Source organism: Euprymna scolopes, chromosome 10 (genome assembly GCF_053919585.1).
Source record: "Euprymna scolopes isolate OS-2025 chromosome 10, ASM5391958v1, whole genome shotgun sequence".
Taxonomy (NCBI): domain Eukaryota; kingdom Metazoa; phylum Mollusca; class Cephalopoda; order Sepiida; family Sepiolidae; genus Euprymna; species Euprymna scolopes.
This window is the reverse complement of record NC_136491.1, coordinates 30,250,045-30,276,313: the sequence shown is the minus strand read 5'-3', so window position 1 is coordinate 30,276,313 and position 26,269 is coordinate 30,250,045.

Genomic DNA, 26,269 nt, shown 5'->3' with positions numbered 1-26,269 from the left:
GCTGTACATACCACGAGGTAAAATACCAGACTGGGAAACTGGCGCGGTCTATACTTCCCTCGAGTGTAGATGAGCCTCTCTTAAGTAGGCAATTCATCGAGTAATGATGTCACGATAAAAAATACTCTTGATGTTGTATTATTATAAAACGGAGTTGTTGTAGTGTTGGTATCATAAAAAGGGATAGCGTTGTATGATCGTCTAATGTTCTGTCTATTTGTGATATATTCATATCTAATTGTTCATATGTTTGTGTGTGTGTGTGTGTGTGTGTGTGTGTGTGTGTGTGTGGTGCATGTATTTTGGACATACTTTAACTTCATGCGTCGTTGATCTTGTCCACCTGGAATTCCTTTTGTTCTTGGAGTGGAAACTGTTTTAGACGAATATTCATTCACTCCAAGACGATGATTGGTTTTATATAGTTTTTTATTCACCTTCCAGATGTTAATCGCAGAAGAATGGAAAGTGAATGTCTTTGCTTGCATAAGTCTTATTTTCACACACGTCAGCGTACCCAGTGAAGGGGAGGGGGATGACCTGTTAAGCCGTCCGCTGTTCTCTACGTCGAAAGCCACACTCCCTGACTCCAGCTAACCTGATCACGTGACTCACACGCAGATCTGATCAGCTGACCCTCACTTCCGGTAAAACGTGTCTACAATATGATTTACTATATTTCTTTCCTATGTTCGACCTATTTCTAAACATTGATAGCCCTAGTGAAGCATGAAGTATTAAGCTACGGACAAGATTTTAATTACACTACAAAACCCGTGTAATGAGTTTAATCTCAGCTGCGTGTTATTTAATTAAATTTTTCCCCTCACTTGTTTTTTTGTGGCCCCCGGCCATATTTCCATTTCATATTATCTTATTCCCCCCAAAAAAAAACAAAAGAGGAGTGGACCTGTAAATGCACCCTTGTTCGTTCGTCCGTTCGTAAGACAAAGAATACATTTGGAATAATAAAAATCTTTGGATTTGAAATTTGACCATTTCACGTCATAAATTTTAAAATTTATTGAATGACTAAAATTCGATTTATTTGCTCTATCTTGTATATCGAGCAATTCTTATTTAGGTGGGATAATACTTACAGAATATTACTGCCAGTACTATCTTGTAAAACTTATAATCACAGATTTCCATACCAGTAAATTGTTAGATAACTTTTTCTGAAGAGTGTGTGTGTATATATATATATATATATATAATTTGCTGTATCCACATAAAATTTATAAGGATCTATATTTTATGTATCGATTTTCAGTATTTACTTTAACAGTGCTCAGTAATGACTTCCTATCTCCCCACCTCTCTCACATTTACACTTGGTGTATTTTTCTCTGAATTTTAACTTTCTTTCGATGGGAAAATTCTTATAGAATATTACTGCCAATAATATTTTGTAAGACTTATAATCACAGGTTTCTATACCAGTTGATTTGTTAGAAACTTTATTCTGAAATATATATATATATTTCTGTAGAAATATATTTTCTAACTATATATCAATCCTTATATAAGAAGCTCAATGTTTCCATACCAGTTGAATTGTTAGAAACTTTATTCTGATATATATATATATATATATATATATATATATATATATATATATATATATATATATACACATAAACACACATAAGAAGCTCAATGCAATTACAGAGCAATATATAGAATAAATGACAAAAAGTTATATTCCAAAATTCATGATGTTGACCATCTTATAATTTATTCCTTTAATTCAGTTAACTTATACAATTCTTGACAGTATCTGCTTCGTAGCGCAAAACCAAGAGCATAATAGATTCACTGATTGATATAATAATTAAGTGATTGATTTTGCGCTACGAAACAGATACTGTCAAGTATTGTATAAGTCAACTGAATTAAAGGAATAAATTATAAGTTGGTTAAAATCATGAATTTTGGAATATAAGTTTTTGTAATTTATTGCATATATACACACATATATATGATGAAAATAATGGAAATAGTATTCCGACAAAATAGAGAAATAAAAAGGAACAAACCATATTATGTGTTCATCAACGTTCAGATAAACCGCGCTGGAGACTTCTTGAATCTGCGCTTATCGCAATTTCAAGCACAATTAAACAACGTGCAGGTTTCTATAACATAGCGCCATTAATAAGTAAACTTTTATTAAAAGAACATTATTTATCTGTAGATACAGCTTAACCTCTCACACCATTCAAACACCCCCTGTAATAATTAACACATAATCTCAATCAATAAATTACATAAAAAACACTCATTTCATTTCTGTTACAAACCTATATTTGAATTTCAGCAGATATATCTTTTTTCCAGTAAGAATATTAACTGCGTTCATATTTTTAAAGTTACATTAACGACTATATGACGTCACTAAAATTTTCCTCTCTTTAACAGCGCCAGCCCTCCCCCCTCCTTTTTTGAATTTCCAACGTCTTTTTCCGTTTTTCTGAAATAGAACTGCATCACACTGTGCACGTGAAACATTTTAAAATATTTTGTACTGGTATTTTTTGTTTCTTAATCTCAGAGGAAATCTCGAAATAAAGACGAAACGTTGATGAACACATAATACGGTTTACACACACACACACACACACACACACACACACACACACACACACACACACACACACACACACATATATATTTATACACACACACACACACACATATATATATGGTTGGGGTGGGTATATCTTCTATCTTCTCAATTTCTTTAATCTTTGTTTGGCTTTTCTTTTTTTTCACTTCACTTGAAATCTGAAGACAATCGTGTTGGGACTTTGGTAATTTTAGATAAGTGCATATTTTATGGCGAATGGGGAAGATACAGAAGGCCTGTCTATTTGATACCATCTTCTCTGTTCGTTCGCCACTTTTCTCTGCATCCACATTTGCTGAAAGCATTTCCGCATAGTTCTTCCCTTCACGCTTCTATTTTATTTCTTATTTTTTAATTATCAGTTTGATCTACATTTTTTTTCGACATATATCGACAGCATCTTATCATGCACACTTCTCGATTTTCTTTAGCCCCCTTTTATGGGCCACCCGCATCGTTGTAGACTTCTAGCTGCTCCTATCTATTTGCAAGGAGTTTTTACCTTAGTTCTAGTGCTCCAATGATTGTAGGTACTACACAGTTAACCTCTCTATACAACTGCATTGCCAAAAACATTTTTTTTTTTAGTTTTTCACTTTTCTTTATTTTTCCAGCAAGAAATCAAACTGTGATTTTATATTATTTGGATTGAGTGTTATTCTCACAACGTTTCAGCCGATGTAACGTTCAACCTTCTTTAGGTGTATTGTGTCACACTCACAAATCTTTCTGTTAAACAAGGGTATTATGTTCAGAATTTCGAATGGAGCTTTTTATCTAACCTTACAGAGATAGCATGTTCTCGTTTCGTCAGCCATGACCAAGTAGAAAGCTTAAGTAATTCACATTTTTGGGGTTTTTTTTATTGAAATCACTCCAGACAAGGCATAAAGTCACTTGATGTAAGGAGCTAAAAATACTACTTCAAGGTCAAAAACTAGCCAACGATAAATATTAGATAGATAAATTTCAACCCAGAAAACAGCAATTCTTCCCTGTTTGACCGAAACATCGTTTATGGAATGCGAGGACTAAAGGACAAAATACAAAATTGTACGTTTAGTATCGTTTTTACCGAGCATTGAATCTTCAACCTCCAGAATTATCAATGCTTACTGATCATGTTTCACTTCTGTACATCATAAAACCGCACACAAAACAACTTCTTGGTTGGCCATGTGCCTAAGTTTTTTGTTCACCGTTAATTTTACTGTATTTTTTTAACATGAATAAAAGATTTAATATCTCAAAGTGTAGTATCTGTTCCGGCAGATGCTGCAAGCTATGACTAGCAAAGACCAGATGTGGGGGCAACCCCACATGCCTGACCTTTAACCAGCTCCCATTTCCCACCTCTCGGGAGCTGGTCCCCTTTTTCCCTTCCCCCTCCCTTCACTCCTCACATTAAAAATCGGCCTTGTGCCTAATTTGCTCGGTGGGGGAGCAAATAAATACCATCTGTTCCGGCAGATACTGCAAGCTATGACTAGCTATGACTAGCTATGACTAGCAAAGACCAGATGTGGGGGCAACCCCACATGCCTGACCTTTAACCAGCTCCCATTTCCCACCTCTCGGGAGCTGGTCCCCTTTTTCCCTTCCCCCTCCCTTCACTCCTCACATTAAAAATTGGCCTTGTGCCTAATTTGCTCGGTGGGGGAGCAAATAAATACCATCTGTTCTCTCAGTTACTAAACTTTCCGCCACCGGGCTTTCGGGCTAGGTTAAGGTGTTTTCATACTAACTTTCGTTAGCAAGGACCGACCCCCTCCTTTGGGGAGTCAGGACCTAAAGGACCGACTCCACATTTGTGGGAGCTTGGACCCGGAAACCGATCCCCTTTTTTGGGAGACTGGAATCTCGGGACCAGCACCACTAGCTGGTAGTTGAGACCTGCTTTTGTTGTTTGTTTTGCATGCGTTTTTTCTTCGTTCCGGTCTCTTCCCTCTAGAGACAGGGGATGGTCTAATTCCTCCACACTTAATTGCCTGAGCAGCACTCTGACCTGCCAGGCCCAAACTTTGTCTATCTTCGCTGCTCTCCCAGTGGATCGAGCAGACAGGGTTCTCTTTCTCGCTTCCGTTGGGGTAAGTTAGTGGGTAGGGTGACGTGGGGTAGGGCGGGTGCTTCGTTTCTGCTCCCCTCTGTGGGCAGGGATGCCTATCCCCTCTCTCTCTTAATTGCGACACGGCACTCTGACCCGCTAGCACCCACTGCGTCTTTCTTCTCTGCTCTCCCCCCTCGCGGGGGGATCTGAGCTGCTAACCCGACATCCCCGTGAGGGGAAGTCAAAAACTCTAATTTCTTCAAAGTCCGCTCCTCCCCCTCCTCCCCCTCCATTCCCCTGGGTTTTCTTTTCCCCCACTACACTTTGGTCCGCGCCAGCGGCCAGTGCAACCGCCACGATGCCAGGCAGGAGGGGTACGTCACCCCAAATGCGCAGCATCTCAACTGCTAACGACTCCCTATGTGAGGGAGCTGATGCATCTCCCGGCGAGACGGCGCCAGGAAACAAGGTAGGGCCCCGGCGCGCGGCGACCTTGGAAGAAAGCGGGAGGGTAGGGCCGCAGCCCGCGGCGACCCCCCAAAAAGCACCTGCAACCGCTCCCCACGAGGGCAACCCAGCGGAAAAAGCTGCCGTTAAGTCACTAGCTGGGGAAAGTGCAGAACCCAGCCAACCAGCTGCACCCCAGGACGGCAGAACCAAGGGAGGAAGACCGGGGAACCCATCCCCCGCTCCCCCAAAGGGCGACTCCCCAACAGAAAAGGAGGAAAACAGCACCGCGGACCAAACCGAGGCGCTGGACGAAGATGTAATAGCCTCCATCTGCTCACTATTCGGCGGGGAAGACAGTGATTGGCCCCCCAACACTCCCCAAGAGGACCAAATACGGAAAAGGGGTGACTCTCCGGCCAGTGGTAACAAAAGCAAGCTGGAAGGAGAGACACCCTTGACAGTACCCACCAAGGCTCCAGCTGGGAACACGGCACCAGAAGGGGAGACACCTCCATCCCCCAAGGGGACAGCCACCCAGCAAAGGAAGAAAATAAGAAAGGGGAGCGGCCCGGAGAGCAAACCAAGCCAGGACGAAACAACGCCAAGGACACAATGGCCTACTTTGCCTGGTAACGGCCCAGTTCCGAAGCCAAAAATGCCCATAACAAGAGAGAGCCCCACAACACCAGCTACGCCCCCCAACCCGAGTCCAGCTGACACCCACCAGGATGGAGGACCGGCATGGGGCCCCAAAGAGCAGCAAGGGAAGTTGACGCCCGAAGACTACAGAGCACTCTTCGACTCCACTTACAAGGAGTATACCCAGGGGAACAACATCCAACCCCTCCCGGGTCAAGTGGAAGTTCTGGAGAAAAGAGTGCTCTCGCTGATAACTTCAGACACCAAGACAAGGGGTCTGACGGGCGTCAACAAGGACACCATGATGAACGTGTTGCTGGAGCAGAACATTCCCGCCAACTACATCTGTAGAAGGAGTTACGCACAGTGGGATGTTCTGCTCCCCACCTCCGAAGACGCAGTCAGGCTGTCCAGGACCTGCCATCAGAGCAGGAACATAAAGCTCCAACCCATCTATATGAACAAGAGGAGAGCAAATGTTTCTGCTCTAAACGTCCCCTGCTATATGGAGGCCAAACAACTGGGGGCTATCCTAAGCCAGTATGGAGACGTAGAGGAAGTCACCCCGGTCCGCGGATTAAGAAACATCATGACCGGGGACTACAAAGTACAGATGGTCCTGGACAAGGCGGGATTCTACGCCATCCCAGCCACACTCAAGTTCGGAGAGTGGACACTCTCCCTTATAGTGGAAGGGAGGAGGCCTCATTGCTGGCTGTGCACACAACAAGGGCATATGGCGAAGGACTGTCCAAAGAGGAACAGAGGGAAGAAGCCCACAAAAGCGGCGGGAACAAGCGTGACAACAAATCAAGCCGCTGCTCCCGCGCCGGCCGCAAATCCTCCAGAGGCACCGACAGGCTGGGTGACGGTCGTAAAGAAAGGCAAGATCATCAAACAGCCATCCTTGCAGACAGTCACCCAAGACCAAGAACAACCGAAGAGCGAGACGGAGAAAATGGACACACAGACACCCTCCTCCTCAAACAAGAGGAAACTACCAGAATCTGAGGAGGAGGCCGCGTCAGAGGCAGAGGAAGAGACAACAACAGTCTCTATGGCCCTGAGCGCAACAGAGATCAGGAGGGCCAGGAGGAGGAAAAGCCGCAAGACACGCGCAAACCCTCCTACCCCCACTGAGACTGAGAAGGACTCCCTCGCAACAACAACACAGGATGAGCCCCCTGTGATCCCAACACCCCAGCAACCCGAACAACCTTCCCCCTCTCCTATAAAGGCCCCAAGAAACTCTTCCCGCCCCTCATCCCGTGACAGGAGCCAAAAAGAAGAAAACGAGCAGGCTACCCCCTCCCCAAGCGCTCAGCCTCCCCATCAACCAAAAGAGGTCCCCTCCCCCACTCCCAAAGTCCGCACTGAACGGACCAAAAAGCTCCCCTTCCTGCCAGGAAGCAGGATTTGTGAAACAGACCCTCTCCAACCGGCTCCGGACCTTAAAGGACAACAGAAGGTCCGGTACAATAAACTCAAAAACTTTGAAAAAGTCGGTGGAGACCTAGTAACAGACCCCACTAAATTCAAGGATGCTCCCTTGTTGACCACTTTCGTTAGGGTCAACAAGGACGGTAGGACTGGAGGAATGTGGGCAATGATTAGGGCAGCGAAGAATGCGATCCCAGGCCAGCAGCTGGTGGATAGGGACCATCCTTCACTGACCAACATTTTCTTCAAATGTGAGGGTAGAATCCCCATGTATGTACACCCATCGCTATACAGGGCACTCAAACTAACCTTCCCCCTGGACGTGGGGGGCGTGGCCAAGGATGGATCACCTTCATCGGATTTACTTACCGGCAGCCTTGGCCAGGCCTGCCATGTCCTCACTGCCCAGGATTTCAGACCCGTCTGTGACAGTGCTTGAGGTAAGTGATCATGTCTTTGAACTTGGCTACATTGAATGTGAGGGGCATCAGGTGTCGAAGCAAGGCCTCGCGCGTTGTGAGAGACTTGGTGTCCCTCAAGGTAGATATTGCCGCTATCCAGGAGACCCACTTTGTTTGTGACGCGGATTGTCAGGTGCTGGTAAACGATTACGATGTCTACTCAGCATATGGCAATACCTATAGTCGTGGAATCTCCTTGCTAGTGAGTCGCACCCTGTCAGCGTCGGTGAATGTTGTTCACGCAGGCGAGGACGGGCGGGCGCTTGTTGTTGATGTTGCTGTTAATTGTAGTGTTTTTCGGATTGTTGCTGTTTATGCTCCCAATGCTGCTGTAGAGAGGGCAACCTTTTTTCGACGGTTGGAGGGCTTCTTAGTGGATCCGGAACGGTTAGTTTTAATGGGGGATTGGAATGCAATCCTTGATCCCAAAATAGATAAGGTCGGGGGGACTAGCGGGTCGGCGTGGTGTGACAGCAGTCTGTCTGACCTGATGGCCTCGTGCGATCTCGTCGACAGATTTCGTCTGGATCATCCGGGGCGGGAGATGTGGACGTGGCATCCTGTAGTGCCTTCCCATCCAAGCACTTACTTGGATCGGATGTTAGTTAGAAGAGGCGATGTAGACTTCCTATCTTGCCCCACGTTCCACTTGCTAGGACACTCGGACCATAAACTTGTTATGGCCCGTTTGAGCTTAAGCGCTAGGCCTAAACTGGCCGGATACTGGAAGTTCAACAGCACCTTGTTGGAGCTGGAGGACTACCGGTTGAAGGTCACTGAGCTAATTCAGCGGGCTTTAGTGGGGGCGGTTACAGGGAGTAAGTGGTGGGTTAGTCTCAAGGCCAAAATTAGGCGCTTCTCTGTCCAGTATAGCCAACGCCTCGCGATAGATAAGGCTAAGGCAAAGAAGCGTTTAGAGGATAAGCTGACCCGGGCGGTGGAGGGGGGAGACCCCCTAGAGTTAGCACTAGCTAAACAAGATCTCAACCGCTTGGCTAGCGAGCGGTATGAAGGTCAAGTAGTTAGGGCTAGGTTAAAGAAAGTTTCTAACGAGGCTGTGAATGTTGACGCTGTTGAGCGTAAGGCTGCTTTAAGGCGCGGTTCGGATGGGTACATTCGTAAAGTACATAACCTGGAAGGACACCCCTTAGTATCGACTCGGGAGATCTGCGAGGGGTTTCGGGAGCATCTATCGGTGCGCTTCACCCAACTACCCGGACTCAGGGTTGATGAGTTTGGCAGCTATTTGGCTGACTCGCCCCGCCTCACGGCGGCTCGGGCGGCTAGCTGTGATGGTCTTATTACTGAACATGAGGTCATTACTGCGTTGAAGCAGGTCGGCTATAACAAATCCCCGGGGCTTGATGGTCTACCCTACGAGTTTTACTTGAGGCTGTCGCCCATGTTGGTCCCTATTCTGAAGGATATGTTCAACCATTGGTTTGCCCAGGGTTCCATCCCTGGACAGGTGACCAAAGGTGTGATCACATTGCTGAGGAAAGGTCAACGGCATGGTGGGAGGGAAAACTTTGATGATTTTAGGCCCTTGACTCTGCTAAACACAGAGTTAAAGATTTTGGCAAAGATTCTTGCGAATCGCTTGCAGGTTGTCATCACTGACTTGATCGAACCGGACCAGACTTATGCTGTGAAGGGGAGATCGATTCAAGACAATTTGCACTTGATACGCTCGATCATAGAGGGGACAGAAGACGACGCCGAAGCCGCGCTGATCAGTTTGGATCAGTCCAAGGCATTCGATAGGGTCGACCATCGGTTCCTAGGATCTGTGCTAGAGGCCGCCGGATTTAATCCGGACTTCCGCAAGTGGATCTTTGTTCTGTATGACAGGCCGACGGTAGCGGTGCAGATCAACGGTAAGCTGTCGGAGTCATTCGCTGTCTCTCGGTCGGTGCGACAGGGTTGTCCGCTGTCGCCTCTGTTGTATGTCCTGGCGTTGGAACCCCTCCTTCGCAAGTTAAGGGACGAGGCGGCTACACCAGTCCTGCGCGGAATAGCTCTCCCTGGAGGCACACGAGCCAGGGTTTCCGCGTTCGCCGATGACGTCACCGTGTTCGTGTCTTGCCTCACGGACGTTCAAGCGGTGGTCGAGGCGCTCGCCCGATACGAAGAAGTAACAGGGGCCATCTTCAACCGTAGCAAGTCTGTTGGCCTGCGGTTGGGGGCCTGGACCGGGGTAAACTCGCTTCCAGGTATTTTCAGCTGGACCGATGGACCGGTCCGCATTCTCGGTGTCTGGTTTGGACCGGGACTTCAGCTGGAAAAGAATTGGTCGGAAGTACAGTCTAAGGTCAAATCGTCAGTAAAGACTTGGATTGGAAGGAAATTGTCCTTGAAGGGTCGGGCGGAGGCGTGTGCTACATACGTCTTTCCGCTCATCCTTTACCGTTTGTCTGTACTTCCTCTCCCTGCAGAACGACTAACCCGCTTACAAGGGCGCCTCGATTCACTTTTGTGGAACGAGGGTAAGCATTATGTCTGCAGAGAGGTCTGTGTTCAAAATCCGAGCGAGGGAGGCCTGGGTCAGCCCAGTCTCTTGTGTCATAGAAACGCCGAGAGATTGGCTTTCCTGGGTCGTTCGCTTGAAGGAGACGCTCCTTGGGTCCCTGTGGTTGAGAACTCGTTTCCCAACCTCAAACCCAACCCTTCGGTAGAAGGTCGTCGTAGACCGAAGGGGGAGTCCAAGTTCTTCTCCGAATGCCGAACCGCTCTTAGAGCTTTGCCGGGGACCAATGTCCTCGATCAGCCAAGGAAGAAACTGTATCGGGATTTAGTGGAGGGGACCGCGAAGGATCCACTTTGTAGGCGGATGGGATGGTCGATGGAGGTTGTCCGTTCTCAATGGCGTTGGGCGCCGGGACGGGAGATTCTGAATAACTCGGAATTCTCCCTGACTTGGCGACTGGTCCGAAATGCGCTGCCCCTCTTCGACGTACTTTTCCGGTATAAAGAACATACCAGTCGCTTCTGTCCGTGCTGTGACGAACGCGAGCCCGAAACAATCGAGCACGCGTTTTTTAGTTGCAGCCGGATACAGCCCCTATTAAAGTACGTCGAGGGGGTGACAGCTCGCATCGATGCCGAGTGTCTGCTCGATCTCGACGTAGGAACTTTTGTGTACAACATGGAGCCGCCGTTCCCCAGGGAGGAAAGTTTGGTTTTCCTGGCGATCCTAGCAGTAGCGCGCATGACCATTTGGATCGCGCGCCTCAAGTTGGTCCACGAAGGGACATCTGTTCCTGATCGGGATCTGATCGTTTACTTTAAACATTTGCTTAAAGTAAAGATCAGATGCGATTGGAAGGGGTTGCCTAGAGTGGAATTTGACAAGAGGTGGGTGCACAGCACTAGTTTGTGCATCCGTCGAGGAGCCAAGTTTCAATACGTGTTCCCTCCTTAGGCATGGCATGGGCGGTGCTGGGTCCTACGGAACCCATCCCGCCTAGGTTAGCATTATAAGTTCAGTAAAGTAACTCTTGACTGGTGGTACAAATGAGATCCTGTTCCTGATTTTATTTTTTGGTATTAGAGAACCTCTGAGTCTGCCCAACCCCCCTGCTCCTCATCTTTATTTTCTGATGCCCCCGGTCACCCCCCTACTCAGAGGTCACCTTCCTACCCCCTCCATCCGTTGCTTTATTTTCTCCCACCTCCATTAAGGCGACTTCCCCAAACCCCATTAGGGATGCTCTGCTTGTTTTCGGTTCCCCGGAAAACAGTGGGGGATCTAGCCACATAGAATAGTACAGGGGGGTCTTACTAACAACACATTAGTAGTTTTTTCCTTATTTTTGAAATGAACATTTTCATTAGTTTTTTCCCACTCCACGAACATTTTATGCCAATTAATTCAAGAACTCTTTCTAATGAAATCGAACTTTATTTTCTTACACATACACACACACACAAAAAAAAAAAAAAAAAAAAAAAAAAAAAATGCACACACAACATACAGACATGAATATACAAATTGTACATAGTTAAATTTTACATTGAACGCTGGGGTTATTACTTAGATTAGGATCCACAGAGTGATTGAGGTATTTTGGTAAATGTTGCCAGTCAAGAGTAAGACTTCAAAGTCTCATCTGTTACGTAGTCAAAAAGACCCTGTACCCTCCCCCTCCCAATTTCTTGTAGGGCCTTGTGCCTAATTTTGTTGAATTGAATTTTTCGTACGTTTTTTATGTTCAATTTTTTCTTTCTCAATAAAATATATAAACAAGATCAAAGTGTAGTATCTGTTCCCGCAGATACTGCAAGTTATGACTAGCTATGACTAGCAAAGACCAGATGTGGGGGCAACCCCACATGTCTGACCTTTAACCAGCTCCCATTTCCCACCTCTCGGGAGCTGGTCCCCTTTTTCCCTTCCCCCTCCCTTCACTCCTCACATTAAAAATCGGCCTTGTGCCTAATTTGCTCGGTGGGGGAGCAAATAAATACCATCTGTTCCGGCAGATGCTGCACTTAAGATAATTTGTACCAGTCAATGGAGGGGAAACCCTCTATACTGGGACAATTATTATTTTTGGTAACCAGAGTGACCCCTTTTAGGGGAGCTGGTTTTTACCTCACATTAAAAACGGCCTTGTGCCTAATTTGCTCAGTGGGGGAGCAAATAAACACCATCTGTTCCGGCAGATGCTGCACTTAAGATAATTTGTACCAGTCAATGGAGGGGAAACCCTCTATACTGGGACAATTATTATTTTTGGTAACCAGAGTGCCCCCTTTTTGACTACTTTTAGGGGAGCTGGTTTTTGCCTCACATTAAAAACGGCCTTGTGCCTAATTTGCTCAGTGGGGGAGCAAATAAATACCATCTGTTCCGGCAGATACTGCACTTAAGATAATTTGTACCAGTCAATGGAGGGGAGACCCTCTATACTGGGACAATTATTATTTTTGGTAACCAGAGTGACCCCTTTTAGGGGAGCTGGTTTTTACCTCACATTAAAAACGGCCTTGTGCCTAATTTGCTCAGTGGGGGAGCAAATAAACACCATCTGTTCCGGCAGATGCTACACTTAAGATAATTTGTACCAGTCAATGGAGGGGAAACCCTCTATACTGGGACAATTATTATTTTTGGTAACCAGAGTTCCCCCTTTTTGCCTACTTTTAGGGGAGCTGGTTTTTACCTCACATTAAAAACGGCCTTGTGCCTAATTTGCTCAGTGGGGGAGCAAATAAACACCATCTGTTCCGGCAGATGCTGCACTTGAGATGATTTGTACCAGTCAATGGAGGGGAAACCCTCTATACTGGGACAATTATTATTTTTGGTAACCAGAGTGCCCCCTTTTTGACTACTTTTAGGGGAGCTGGTTTTTGCCTCACATTAAAAACGGCCTTGTGCCTAATTTGCTCAGTGGGGGAGCAAATAAATACCATCTGTTCCGGCAGATGCTGCACTTAAGATAATTTGTACCAGTCAATGGAGGGGAGACCCTCTATACTGGGACAATTATTATTTTTGGTAACCAGAGTGACCCCTTTTAGGGGAGCTGGTTTTTACCTCACATTAAAAACGGCCTTGTGCCTAATTTACTCAGTGGGGGAGCAAATAAATACCATCTGTTCCGGCAGATGCACTTCTTGGCCTTCGGGCCGGGATCAAAGTGTAATATCTGTTCCGGCAGATACTACACTTAAGATGGTTTGTACCAGTCAATGGAGGGGAAACCCTCTATACTGGGACAATTATTATTTTTGGTAACCAGAGTGCCCCCTTTTTGCCTACTTTTAGGGGAGCTGGTTTTTACCTCACATTAAAAACGGCCTTGTGCCTAATTTGCTTAGTGGGGGAGCAAATAAATACCATCTGTTCCGGCAGATGCTGCACTTAAGATAATTTGTACCAGTCAATGGAGGGGAAACCCTCTATACTGGGACAATTATTATTTTTGGTAACCAGAGTGCCCCCTTTTTGCCTACTTTTAGGGGAGCTGGTTTTTACCTCACATTAAAAACGGCCTTGTGCCTAATTTGCTCAGTGGGGGAGCAAATAAACACCATCTGTTCCGGCAGATGCTGCAAGCTATGACTAGCTATGACTAGCAAGGACCAGATGTGGGGGCAACCCCACATGCCTGACCTTTAACCAGCTCCCATTTCCCACCTCTCGGGAGCTGGTCCCCATTTTCTCTTCCCCCTCCCTTCACTCCTCACATTAAAAATCGGCCTTGTGCCTAATTTGCTCGGTGGGGGAGCAAATAAATACCATCTGTTCCGGCAGATGCTGCACTTAAGATCATTTGTACCGGTCAATGGAGGGGAAACCCTCTATACTGGGACAATTATTATTTTTGGTAACCAGAGTGCCCCCTTTTTGCCTACTTTTAGGGGAGCTGGTTTTTACCTCACATTAAAAACGGCCTTGTGCCTAATTTGCTCAGTGGGGGAGCAAATAAATACCATCTGTTCCGACAGATACTGCACTTAAGATAATTTGTACCAGTCAATGGAGGGGAAACCCTCTATACTGGGACAATTATTATTTTTGGTAACCAGAGTGACCCCTTTTAGGAGAGCTGGTTTTTACCTCACATTAAAAACGGCCTTGTGCCTAATTTGCTCAGTGGGGGAGCAAATAAATACCATCTGTTCCGACAGATGCTGCACTTAACATGGTTTGTGCCGGTCAATGGAGGGGAAACCCTCTATACTGGGACAATTATTATTTTTGGTAACCAGAGTGCCCCCTTTTTGCCTACTTTTAGGGGAGCTGGTTTTTACCTCACATTAAAAACGGCCTTGTGCCTAATTTGCTCAGTGGGGGAGCAAATAAATACCATCTGTTCCGACAGATACTGCAAGCTATGACTAGCTAGGACTAGCTATGACTAGCAAAGACCAGATGTGGGGGCAACCCCACATGCCTGACCTTTAACCAGCTCCCATTTCCCACCTCTCGGGAGCTGGTCCCCTTTTTCCCTTCCCCCTCCCTTCACTCCTCACATTAAAAATCGGCCTTGTGCCTAATTTGCTCGGTGGGGGAGCAAATAAATACCATCTGTTCCGGCAGATGCTGCACTTAAGATAATTTGTACCAGTCAATGGAGGGGAAACCCTCTATACTGGGACAATTATTATTTTTGGTAACCAGAGTGCCCCCTTTTTGCCTACATTTAGGGGAGCTGGTTTTTACCTCACATTAAAAACGGCCTTGTGCCTAATTTGCTCAGTGGGGGAGCAAATAAATACCATCTGTTCCGGCAGATGCTGCAAGCTATGACTAGCTATGACTAGCAAAGACCAGATGTGGGGGCAACCCCACATGCCTAACCTTTAACCAGCTCCCATTTCCCACCCCTCGGGAGCTGGTACCCCCTTTCCCTTCCCCCTCCCTTCACTCCTCACATTAAAAATCGGCCTTGTGCCTAATTTGCTCGGTGGGGGAGCAAATAAATACCATCTGTTCCGGCAGATACTGCAAGCTGTGACTAGCTATGACTAGCAAAGACCAGATGTGGGGGCAACCCCACATGCCTGACCTTTAACCAGCTCCCATTTCCCACCCCTCGGGAGCTGGTACCCTTTTTCCCTTCCCCCTTCCCTTCACTCCTCACATTAAAAATCGGCCTTGTGCCTAATTTGCTCGGTGGGGGAGCAAATAAATACAATCTGTTCCGACAGATACTGCAAGCTATGACTAGCTATGACTAGCTATGACTAGCAAAGACCAGATGTGGGGGCAACCCCACATACCTGACCTTTAACCAGCTCCCATTTACCACCTCTCGGGAGCTGGTCCCCTTTTTCCCTTCCCCCTCCCTTCACTCCTCACATTAAAAATCGGCCTTGTGCCTAATTTGCTCGGTGGGGGAGCAAATAAATACCATCTGTTCCGGTAGATACTGCAAGCTATGACTAGCTATGACTAGCAAAGACCAGATGTGGGGGCAACCCCACATGCCTGACCATTAACCAGCTCCCATTTCCCACCTCTCGGGAGCTGGTCCCCTTTTTCCCTTCCCCCTCCCTTCACTCCTCACATTAAAAATCGGCCTTGTGCCTAATTTGCTCGGTGGGGGAGCAAATAAATACCATCTGTTCCGGCAGATACTGCAAGCAAAGACCATATGTGGGGCAACCCCACAGATAAGACCTTGGTCAATGTAGGGGCAACCCTTCATACCAATTGTCACTATCCAGCTCCCCTACTCCCCGGGGAGTTGGTCCCCATTTCCCCTTCACTCCTCACATTAAAAATCGGCCTTGTGCCTAATTTGCTCGGTGGGGGAGCAAATAAATACCGTATCTGTTCTTCAGATGCTGCACTTCAATTTCTTGTTCTCTGTCAGTGGAGGAGAAGTCCTTCATGATTGAGACAATTTTTATTTTTGTTCCTTTTCTCCACGTTAAAAACGACCCTGGTGTCTAACTCTGTCCTGTGGGGAGGCATTGTAAATAGGAATTGCACACAAAACAAACGACTTTTTTAAAGAAGTTTATATTTATAAATTTATTTTAGTGTTTGTTAAAAAAAAAAAATACCCACTAAAACACATGCGCGCGCTCGCGCGATATGATTTGTGATGAATGAGAACTTTAGGTAGGATCAAACATAGACTAGCAAAGGTACAGGGATGAGGATGACCATAGACACCCCCTCCCCAATTTTTGAGTGGCCTTGTGCCTAACTTTTTTGTTTTTCTTATGCGTGCTTGGTATATATTACATAAAATAAATAAAATATATAACTCGAACTGCACACACTCATCTGATTGACTTTTCTCCGCTTCTCTGGATATCCTATACATAAAAAATAACAATCTTATTTTTAAGTGGCTATCTTTTCACCACCAAAGCTCTGATCCTCACTTGGCCTAAATTGAAATGAATGGCTTTTGTCTCAAAGAACCACCTAGTTTTGACAAGCTGCTGGGTCTGACCTTCACTCCTGACCTAAAATGGAAGACTTACATCGAATCTGTTGCCAATGTCACTGGTAAAATCATTCTACTGCTGAATAAGGTATCTCACAGAGTACAAAACCAGCTTCGAAATCTAGTGGTTGATGTCCGTTTCTCCTTCTTGCAACCTCTTTCTCAGAGAAAAGACATTGTGAGTCTGTCTCTGCTCTATCATTTTTTCATGACAAGTGCTCGACTGAGCTTCAATCTATGGTTCGCTACTCCCAGCAAAACATTCCTAAAAACCACTGGTCTAGTTACAATCACTGTCAACAATTTTTCCTACTCTCTATCTATGCCTAAAAAACTAAACGTAAATTCCATAAAAAAGTTTCTTTCTTATGGAACTCTATACCATGGGACAGCTTTCCAGCTCACTACAACTTGGCCGTTTTCAAGTACAATGCAAACAATCAAATTCTGTCCAATTTCCACCATAACTGATCATTATGTTGTTTTTTCACTGACCACTTGGCACTCATTAACCCTTATCCTCGAGTGGCATTCAGGCTTTGATAAGCAGTTTCGGTACTTATACGCTTCTGTTACCATGCTGAAATAATAACGTTATTATTTTGAAAGCTATTCTTAACATGGAGAAGGGAGGGTGTTTTGTAACTATTCTGTACTTCCATCGAACAATTTAATAAAAAAGATATCATGAAACTTGAATTTAACTTGAAAATGCTATTTAAAAAATAGCATGGTAACATAAGTGCATAAACAGCGCAGTTTTTTAGAGGGAGGCAATTAAATAGGGACTTTTCCCTTGGTTGACTAAAACGAAGTGCTAAGAAGTGAATTTTTTTTACTTAGTACATTATCCGTTATGCCACGAGTCCTTGGAAGTTTACATGTGAAATGGTGTAGGTTGCAATGCATTTTTATTAATCAGGAATGGAGTTGCAAGGTAAAGAAACTGTGAAGGTTAACACAGAACATTATATTTTATTTCATATACCCTAACCCTAACCCCTAACGTTAACACTGACCCTAATCCTTAACCCCAACCATAACCTTAATCCTAACCCTAATCCTAACCCTAATCCTAACCCCAACCCTAATCCTAATCCTAACTCTAACCCTAACCTTAACCCTAACCCTAATCCTAACCCTAAGCTTAGCCCTAACCTTAATCCTAACCCTAACTTTAACCTTAACCCTAACCCTAATCCTAATCCTAACCTTAATCTTAACCCTAACCTTAACCTTAACCCTAATCCTAACCTTAACCTTAATCCTAACCCTCACCTTAACCCTAACCTTAATCCTAACCCTAACCTTAATCCTAACCCTAACCCTAATTCTAACCCTAACCCTAATCCTAAACCTAATCTTAACCTTAATCCGAACCCTAACCCAACTTAGAAGCTCTTGGTATTGTATTTCATTATTATGAAATAAAATGGAAAATAAGATGAAAAATATGAAGGGTCACCAGAAAGTAAGTGCTAGGTAAAATATGAACAGAATTTTATGAATAAAAATGGAGAAATACAAAAGTTTATAAAAAAACATTTTTATATGAGAAATAAGAATATAAAATTTAATTTCATATTGATAAATGTTCAAAATACAACACGTGTTTGTGTAAAGAAGTTGAGTGAATTTTAGTTACAAGTCAATATGTTTATCGTGTATTGGGCAGCGTGGCATTGTGTATGTGTGTATGTTTACCTTTGTTCTTGTTAGTGTGTGTATAGCTGTACGCGAGTTGATATGGCTGGCTATGTGAGTCATTGTGTTCTTTCGGTTGTGACCCAAGTTCAAGGCACGGATGGGGGTCGGTGTTGAGTAGACTTTCTTGGATTCCTTTCTTTCATCTCTCTAACTGATCTTCTTGACCATGTTTCATAGGAATTTCCAAGTTCGCACTGACTTACTACACTCACGTATAAGTGTTACTTTTTGAGGTTTGGGAAGATTTCCATTTGTTTAAAATTCCCCTGAATTAATTTCTTTGTGTTCTAAACTTACTAGCTTTAGGAAGAGACGAAGTGAATGTATGGAAACGAACCAGAGGAAGAAAGAGGTAAATAACCTATCTATATATAAAAGTGAACGTGTCTGTGTGTGTGTCTGTGTGTGTACATTTCCCTACGCAATAACTCTGTCAATTTTTAGTCTACAGACTCAAAATTTGATATACAGAGTACTGAGATTTGGGAAAATCGATGTGTGTTATGTGAGTCATTGTGTTCTTTCAGTTGCGACCCAAGTCAAAGGCACGGGGGTGGGGATCAATGTTGAGTCGACGTTCTTGGATTTGTTTCATTCGGCTGGGTGAAAAATATTTCTAACTTATATTCTTGACAATGTTTCATAGGAATTTCCAAGTTCGCACTGACTTACTGCATTCACGTATATGTGTTACTGTTGTATAGGAGATCATATTAGAGAGAGAAAGAGAGAGAGAGAGAGAGAGAGAGAGAGAGACGGGTGGTGGCATTCACATTGATGAGGGGAAGATACATTTATACAGATATTACAGAGGGGGAGAGAAGAGAGAAGACATTTATACCTTTCTACAGTTCTGTTTCACAGAGGGTGAGAGATACGTTTATACGTTTTACGAGTGTTTCTTCTTATAACATATATAGACTGATAGAGGGAGGTGGTGATCAGTTCTTATACACAGAGGGGACAGTCAGTACTCATGATAGAGAGGGGGACACATTTCTTAGATGGTTTATACACAAAGTTCATTATAACGATGAGTGGACACAATGTTCATATAAATGATGTTTCACATTCCCTTCAATTTAGTAGAATGAAGACACGAAGACGCAGTTACAAAAATATGAGATGTTCGTTTATTACATGCGACCGGTCACAATGATGATGACATACAGGAATTCAAAGTCGACTACATGATTAAAACTTTCTCCCTCGCTTCCAAAGGGACCCTTTCCGACCGACCCTGCTCGACTGCCTTCTGTTTCCAACTCTGTCTGTCCGTCTCCAACTCTGTCTAACTGATCTTCGACTCTAGCTCCTATATTGAGAATTCATTTCTGCCATGACGTCATACGCATGTCCAAAAACGTGATCGACCCACGTGGCCTGAACATGCGTGGTTCGCACATGTCTGCAGACAAAGAATTCTTACTAACCTATTTTTCGACCTAACTTATTTTTCAACATATTTAAATTTGCTATTGTTCGTTCTTCTAACTGACCTTATTTTAATTTAGTTTTCATAAAAAAGAATTGAACAATCAAAATTCCTTTTGCTCAAACATATTTACTATTTTATATTAGATTTAACAATGCGAAATTTTACATTCGATTTCTGACCCTATTTCTGAACCTTGATTACAAAGTTCGAATCTCGGTCTCTCTAATCTCATTTTTACTTATCTAATGTTTTCTTACAAGAAAAGGGGACCTTTTTTTTCTAACATTACTTTTTAAGGTTTGAAAAGACTTCCATAAGCGTTACTAGCTTTATGAAATGACGAAATGAATGTATAGAAATGAACCAGAGAAAGAAAGAGGTAAACAATTAGAAACATTTGTGTTTTGGTATTAGTTCGAATCTCATCTCGATCTCTAATTTACCACAGCACATATATCCAAGTTATCTTGTCTGTTTTGGCTTTTTCTTGTAAATAAACTTCGTTCAGACCAAAAAGGCGATTTACTTGAACAGTGTGGCACAAAAACCGGTTTGTTCAAATTTATTAAGCTTCTACCGTTCTCATCTTATCTGTTATTCTTACAACGTTTCAGCCGATATAACCTTCAACCTTCTTCAAGTGTATTCTGTTGATCTCAGAAATCTTTTTGTCGAACTTTGAGAATCTGTATGAAATTTCGGGTTTGTATTACTGTACACATAGATTCGAAAAAGTTGTCAAAAAACAAATATATAACAAATAAATATTATCAAATGCAAGATAAGTTACTTTTCTACCAAACTGGATATATTTTTCGTGTTTTTATTCAATGTAACATGTTTATTCAGCTCGAAAACCATACAGTGTTTACCGATGTTTTAGAACATTCAAGATGGCGTCTTATTCTCTCTTTAACACGGTAAGTGTGGGAAAAGATGTTATAAATAAAAAACCGGATAAAATACTGTTAAAAACTCGCTCAATATATGTTACCGTGACATAGGTTGACATATATTCGGCGGGTTTTTAATAGTATTTTGTATAGTTTTTTTTATTTATAACACCTTTTTCCATACTTACGGTGTTAAAGAGGGTGTGAGACGCCATCTTGAATTTTCGAATACATCGGTAAACACTGTATGTTTTTCGAGCTGAATAAATATGTTACATTGAATAAAAACACAAAAAGATATATCCAGTTTGGCAGAAAAGTAACTTATCTTGCCTTTGGTAACATTTATTTGTTATATATTTGTTTTTTGACAACTTTTTCGAATCTATGTGTACAGTAATACAAACCCGAAATTTCAAACGGAACATTTTATTGGATTCGCAGAGGTAGTATTCAGTGGTGTAGCAACTATTTTTGTGCCACTTGGGGCGGTTGTAAGATTGCCCTCCCCCTCAATCTCTCCTCCCCGCTAACCTTCAAAATTCCAGAAAGTCTTCAAAATATTAATTTTCATGAAATTACAATCAAGGATCTAATTTTAAACTGCTGTCATCAGTCTCAGACTTTTATCTTATTACAGTACTCGCACGTACATATTCAGTCATCATAAAAAAAGACCAAAGATTCTTCAAAACAAAAACGTATAATTCAAATCATAAAAAAAAAAAATTGTTAAATTAATTTTATTGGCTATCAGTTTCGAGAAGGAGCGCTCACAGGTGGCAACGCTAATAGCTGGGCTTGGTATAGAACAATTATATATTATTCCACGAAATTTTCAATAAATTATTATTTTATATAAAACAGGAGTATTCAACTTAAAATATTTTCACTTGACATAAAACTGATGCTACAGTTGAAAAGTCCGTTTAAAAACTATTAAAAACACACATAAAATACAAAAACATATTACGACCTTAAAAAACTCATTTTGGTATAAAATTTCAGATTTTTTGTTAGCATTTATTATTCTAATTTTTTTTTCTATTTTTACCCCTTCAAAATGCCGCCCCTTGGCACATACTGTCCGGGGGGATGGGGACCGCCTCACCCACCCCGCTTTTCTACGCCACTAGTTATATGCTTGTAAATTTAAATTTTACGTCTTGATTTTACAGTATATATATATATATATATATATATATATATATATATATATATATATATATATATATATATATATATATATATATATAATTATTTTTTTTTTTTTTGCTATAATAGTTAAATACCTACAGACACTAGTGTTTCATCCTTTCGGGAATCTTCAGTGCAGCGAGGGTGTCAGAATTAATACCAATCGAACGATTTGAACCCCGCAACACGACACATCTCTGGCTCAATTAGCGAAGACCGTATCCATTCGGCTACCATTAACCACGTGAAATAACGTTGAATTTAAACATCTTAATTTTAAATATTCATTTACGTCAGTCAGACAGTGATCTAATCGTTATACGATGATCTATGCATAAGAGCTAAATTGACCGACATTAATTCAACTGAAAGTGCTCAATCAACGATAAGAAATGAATTTCTTAAAGGGGCTGTCATAATTATTTATTTATTTTTTTTGCTATAATAATTAAATACCTACAGACACTAGTGTTTCATCCTTTCGGGATTCTTCAGTGCAGGGTGTCACGATTAACACCAACCGAACGATTCGAACCCCGCACCACGAGACATCTCTGGCTCGATATATATATATATATATATATATATATATATATATATATATATATATATATATATATATATATATATATATATATATATAAACTTTAAAGTTAAAGTTTTCATACTAAAAACACAAACAGTATTAAAATCAATAAAAACCAAAAGTAAAAAACAAAAAACAAACTAAATTACTGATAAGTTGGCAATTAGTTTTAATAATAATAATAATAATAATAATAATAATAATAATAATAATAATAATAATAATAATAATAACAACAACACCACCACCACCACCCTTTTCCATTTTCCCAAGTTTTGTTATTTACTTATATTTGTTTTTCGTGTGTGTGGGGGTTGCATCTTTAAGAACATAAAAGTTGGACAAAGATGAACTTGCAACGTATATATATATGTTAAATCACGTTTGATTTATTTGTGGGTCACTTTCCTCTCCTCGAATCAATAGAATTGATTTTCATTTTCTCTTTCCTTTTCAACCGGTTCTCCCACCCCACGGCGGTCACGTCGCGTTTCCAACAGCTTCTTATCTCACTGTGAAAGCACGTCATAATTTCAATCATTTTTTTTTTTTTTGTCTTTGTTTTTCGTTTTTGTTTTTCATTATTAAATAAGTAGGAAGGAAAGAAAGAAAAAAAAAAGTTTTTTTTCTTTCGTTTTATTTTTGGTAAGAAAAAAAATAGGAAAGTCGGTAACAAATTATTACAAACTTCAGTGAATTTTACTGTGCATCTCTCTCCTCTGATCTTGAGCACGTAGTACAATGGGGAAAGGAGTGGCTGGTTACTTTTAATGCATCTAAAACCAAGCTTCTCTCTTAACATCATCAACATTCTAATCCACATTTGGCATCAATTGAAATGAATGGCTCTCGTCTTCAGGAGGCCTCAAGTTTTGACAAGCTTCTGGGCTTGACCATTACTCCTGATCTTAAATGGAACACGTACATCAAATTTGTTGCCAAGGCCGCTGGAAAAATGGTGGGATCTTTCTATCGATCCGGTAGATATCTCACTGCTGATGCTATTCTCTATCTATATAAGAGCCAGGTACGTCCAAGGATGGAATACTGTTGCCACATCTGGGCAGGAGCTGCTAGAAAGGACTTGTCCTGCCTTGAGAGAGTTCAAAATAGACTTCGTAGCCTCGTAGGAGATGTCCTTTTCTCCTCCTTGCAACCTCTATCTCACAGAAGAGATGTTGCGAGTTTGTCTCTGATGTATCGTTATTTTCATGGAAAGTGTTCAACTGAGCTTCAATCTATAGTCCCCCCTCGCCAAACTTTCACAAGAAACACTCGTCTAGCTGTAAACACTATCAATAATTTCCCCCACTCTTTATCTGTGCCTAAACCTAAACGTAGATTCCATGAACAAAGCTTCTTTCTTAGAACTGCACGCCTGTGGAATTGTCTTCCGTTTTCCTGCTTTCCGGCTGACTACAATATGGTTGTGTTCAAGTCTAAAGTAAATAAGTTCTTGATGAGCCGTTCCATATAAGTTATCAAATTTACCAAATTTTCAATACTAATGATTACTATATTGTCCAATTTCTACTGTACACTCTTTAACCCTTATCCTTGAGTGGCCTCTGGGCCTTGATAATATGGTGATGCCTATGTAAAAAAAAAAAAAAAAAACATCATATAAAAAAAACACATTGAAAACAAACATTAAATATTGGCAATATTTTTTTTTAAAGCCTTTCATTGCAAAACGCGATAAATGCCATTTTTTAATTACGAAGTTATAAAAAAAGAAGAAAAGTATTACATTTAAACACTCGCCACACTGGTAGACCTCCTTTTTTGTACGTCAGTACGCTAAATTTCAGTTTTGGTACGCCACAAGTTATGTATCATGTGACGTATAAAAAAAAACAAAAAAAAAAGTTCTGCAAAAAAAGAAAAAAGTTTATTTTAAATATAAATACAAATAAATATAAAATTACATGAAAAACCATGTTTATTTTTTTTTTAAATCCAACTCATGCAACGGAGATAAACTTGATTTTTTTTTTCTAAAACAAAACTTTTATTTATTTATTTATTTTTGATAAATCTTTGTGTGGTGTACCGGAAAAATATTTCTTCTAAAGAAGAAAAATGGATAAAGTTTATTTTTACGTGAATCTTTGTAGATTTATCTAGCGAATAAATATAAAATTACATATGAAAATTTACTTTGATTATTTTTAATTTGTTTTTGAAAGAGCAAATCTACCAAGAAGTTTTTTTTCCCCCTTATTACATTATTCTAAACAAGAGAAATAATAAACGTGGTTTTCATATGTTTATTCGTTAGATAAAAAATGTAAAAATAAACTTTTCATTTTCTGTAGAAATTTTTTTTTGATACGTTACATGATATCTGACAACTTTTGGTGTACCAAAATGGCGGACTGAAATTTGACGTACTAGCGTGCCACATCTCAAAATATATATTTTTTTTCTTTCAATTTCTTTTTGATTGCAATTTAAATAACTTTTAGTTGAATATTCGCCCCTTCATGATTTAGGGTCTAAACACAAACATTTTGGGTTATCACACACATTTTCCCGACATCCGGCGAACTCTACAATGAAGGAGTGGGATTCTGTTAATTGTCGGGTTTGATTCAATTATAACCATATAAGCAGCCATCGAAGTATGTGTTATGCTGGCTCAATTTCCCTAAGTGAAAATAACTTTTACGATTCGAAATAATCTTTATTTCTCGATTGATTGCAAATGGATTTTCCTACAGACTTGGATTACACACATTTTGGATTTTTAATTTGGATCTATTTGTCAACATTATTAATCGGATTTCTTCTTATAGGGACATCGACTCTTGTAATTATTTCGTCTCGAAAATACTTAACCTCTCCATACATTTTCGTCTGGATTTTTAATCCTTGATTTTTAATTTTATCTTTTTTATTTTTCATTCGTTTTCCCCATTTCATGAAACTCTTTGCCCTAAAAACTCTTTTTCACATTTATGACTAGTTTATATACAATGCTGTTTTAATTTCTACCAGTACCAGCAAATTCATAGTTGAACTATAATATTCATTTGTTAATATTTTTTCTCTGATGAGAAGAACGCATTTATTTGAAACTCCGTGGATTAAAAATTTTTGATATTTCTTATTTAAGTATCTTGTCGAACAATTCATGTAAAATACAATTTAGTAAAAAATTTCTGTTCTACCATGTATATATATTATATATATATATATATATATATATATATATATATATATATATAAGTTAAATTGTGTGTCTGTGTGTAAATTTCCCTATCAAGCTACTCTGTCAATGTTCAGTCTACAGCCTAAACATTTGACATAAGCGGTATTGAGATTTGGGAAAATATTTTTAATCGGTTTTCGGACAGAAATTGGGCTGTCAAGTGTTATTATTTTTCTTCTTTTTCCTTTTCATTGGCAAAAGTCAAAGACAATAATTTTCCTCTACAAACCAAACCAAACCAAACCAAACCAAGCCAAACCAAACCAAGCCAAACAGTATGAATAAATATTTAAAAATATAAAGAACTTGAAGCATAAAAACATTTTACCAAAACGACTGGATTCAACATTAAACAACCCATAAAGGATTGAGATATAGTAAAACACAAAAAAAAACACAAAAAAAAACAAAACAACCAAACCAAACACCATGAGTAAATATTGATAGCTATAAAGAACTTGACACATAAAAGTTGCTATCTGTGCGTGCCACAAATAAGCTTGCAGTGAGCCTCATGTGGCCCACGTGATGTATATTTGATATGTCTGCTCTAAGAGATGCACATTGCAGTCTGAAAATACGTCAATTATTGGCCAAGATATGACGTTTGTTCTTTTTTTTTTTTCTATATCCTTTCCAAAAAAAGTGTCAAA